Source organism: Cynocephalus volans, chromosome 2, assembly GCF_027409185.1.
Source record: "Cynocephalus volans isolate mCynVol1 chromosome 2, mCynVol1.pri, whole genome shotgun sequence".
Classification (NCBI taxonomy): Eukaryota; Metazoa; Chordata; class Mammalia; order Dermoptera; family Cynocephalidae; genus Cynocephalus; species Cynocephalus volans.
The window spans coordinates 157,328,026-157,330,528 of NC_084461.1; positions in this window are offsets into that span (position 1 = coordinate 157,328,026).

Genomic DNA, 2,503 nt, shown 5'->3' on the forward strand with positions numbered 1-2,503 from the left:
CCTGTGAAAGTCTCTCAGGTGCCCTTAATTCAACACAGTCTCATCCACTCATCCATCTCCCCAGTCACATAGGGCCTTGTGAAGGTCTTTGCAGGGTTTAAGCTGGGGATGTGTTTATGTTTGAGAGAATCATCCTAGCTGCTTTGTGAAGAAGAAATGCAGGGGAACAGGAAAGAAGACAGGGAGGCCAGTATGAAGGCTGTGTCCAATATGGCTTTCTCCTTCAATAGTCCAATAAGGCTAATCCCTTCAGAGTAGAGACCCAGCCTTATTCATTCCCACTTCCCTGATGTCCAGAATGATGTGTCATAAAGTGTTTATTGAATGAATGAATGGGGGTGCTATAAGGAAAGGTGGCCTTTTCCTGCTTAGCTCTTAAACAGAGATAGGTTTGTTCTGTGGGACTTACCATAGGCCTGGTGATTCTTGGAAGAGCCTTTTCCATGACCCAGAAATGAGCTGGGAAAGGAGTGTTATGGCCTCAGGAGTCCTTTATCCAGCTTCTGCAGACAGCCAGATCTGAGGAAGGTGCCCAGGCAGCCTCAGCTCCCATTCTTCACGCAGCAAACTGTTCCTGCGCACCTGTTGCTGGCCAGCTGTGAAAGGCTCTGCACAGGCCCCGGGATTGGTTCTTGGCTTTCAGCTTCCCAAATTCAGACTGCCTCAGCAATTTCCCCTTGAGTCCTTCTATGCCACCCAGTATGTGAGAATTGGCCCCATCTACTATGAAGGGAAGTGAAAAGCGGAGGGGTGAGTAGGCTGCCATACCATGAGCCCTTGGCCTGCAGGACCTCTGAGTCTGGATTTAGGAGTCCCTGCCAGCCATGTGGCCAGCCCTGTTGGTGTGGGGACACAGAGATGAACACTTTCCTGCTCTTGGGAAGCTCACACACTGTTAAAGATTGTCACGACAATCAGTCAGAAGATTATACAGGGCACTATGGGAATGCCCAGGATGCAGGAACTAACTCAGCCAAGGGTGTGAAAAAGGTGGAGAGGTTGGTTAGTTAACATTTGATTTGCATAACAACCTTTTGAACTAGGTGATGATATTCCATATAGAGAAGGGACAAGGCTCAAAGAGGTATAGTGAATTGCCCAAGATCTTGTCTCTAAGAAGCAACAAAATGGAGAGTGGAATCAGATTTTCTAGACTCCTAGTCTAGAATCCTTTCCAAATAGAATCAGAGTTCCTCCCACATGACACCTGCAGCCTGCCTCACCCATCTCATGGCAGTGCCATGGTCTCACAACGTGAGATGTGAGCAGCCATTCAGGGCAGGGGTCGTAGCAGCATTCACAAAACAAATTGGAGAAGCCTCTGTATTTATTTTATATTCCAAGCCCCCCATTCCTCTCATAATTTTACCAGATTATAACTAGAGTATTAGTATTAGAGTATTAGACGTTAGCTAAAAAGGAATTTATTAATTAACCTAATGAAAAATCCAAGCACAGCGATAGCTTGATCCAGGTTCTGACAGTGTCAACAGGAATAATTTTGTATCTCTCTGCTTTCTTTTGTGTGGACTCTTTCTTAGGCAAACTCAGTCCAAGAGGTGGCAAGATGGCCACTGTCAGCTCCGAAATTATATCTTGATATATTAGCAACAATAGTAGAAAGAACATGTGTTTCAGCTAGTTCCAACAAATGTTCTGGGATTGAGTCATTAGCCAGTTTGGTCCTGTTCCCATGCCTAAATCAACCACTGTGGCTAGTGGAAATTGTGCTCTGATTTGGGGCCTAAAGGCTGGGAAGGAGTCATCTCCACCTAAAACAAATTGATTGAGAAAGAGGGAGAGATGTGACCCCAAAAGAGGAAAATTTGGGGGTTCTTGCCAGATAAAGAGGGAGTAGATTGGAGAGGATAGATTGGGGGGATCCTGGGGGGGCAAAAACAATTATTGTCCACCATACCCAGGAATTATTTTTATTTAACCATTTCCCTTTTTTCCCCCTAACTTTGTGAGATACAGCATACATTTAGTAGTGCACACTAATTTTTAAAATATAGTTTGATGAGTCCTCATGTATATGTATACATCTGGGCAGTCACCATCCAGATCAAAATACAGAACCTTGCCAGCTCCCCAGAAGGTTCCCTCATTCCCTTTCCTAATCAGTATTCCCCCAAAATAACCACTGTTTTGACCCTTATCGCCATAGATTAGTTTTGCTTGCTCTTAAACTTTATAAATATGGAATCATACATATATCCTCTTTTGCACAATATGTCTGTGAGATTTATCTATGTTATTGTATGCATCAGATGTTCATTTTTTTTCCATGCTGTGTAGTAGTTCGTTGTTTGAATATGCCACTATTTAGCCCTTCTACTGTTGCTAGAAGATTGGATTGTTTCTAGTTTGGGGCTATTATCAATAAAGCTACTGTGAAAAATTCCATGTTGTTTGGTGCACATATGCACTCATACACTCAGCAGTGGAATCATAGAGGAGGTATATGTTTAGCTTGTCTAGATACTGTCAAGTGGTTTTCCAA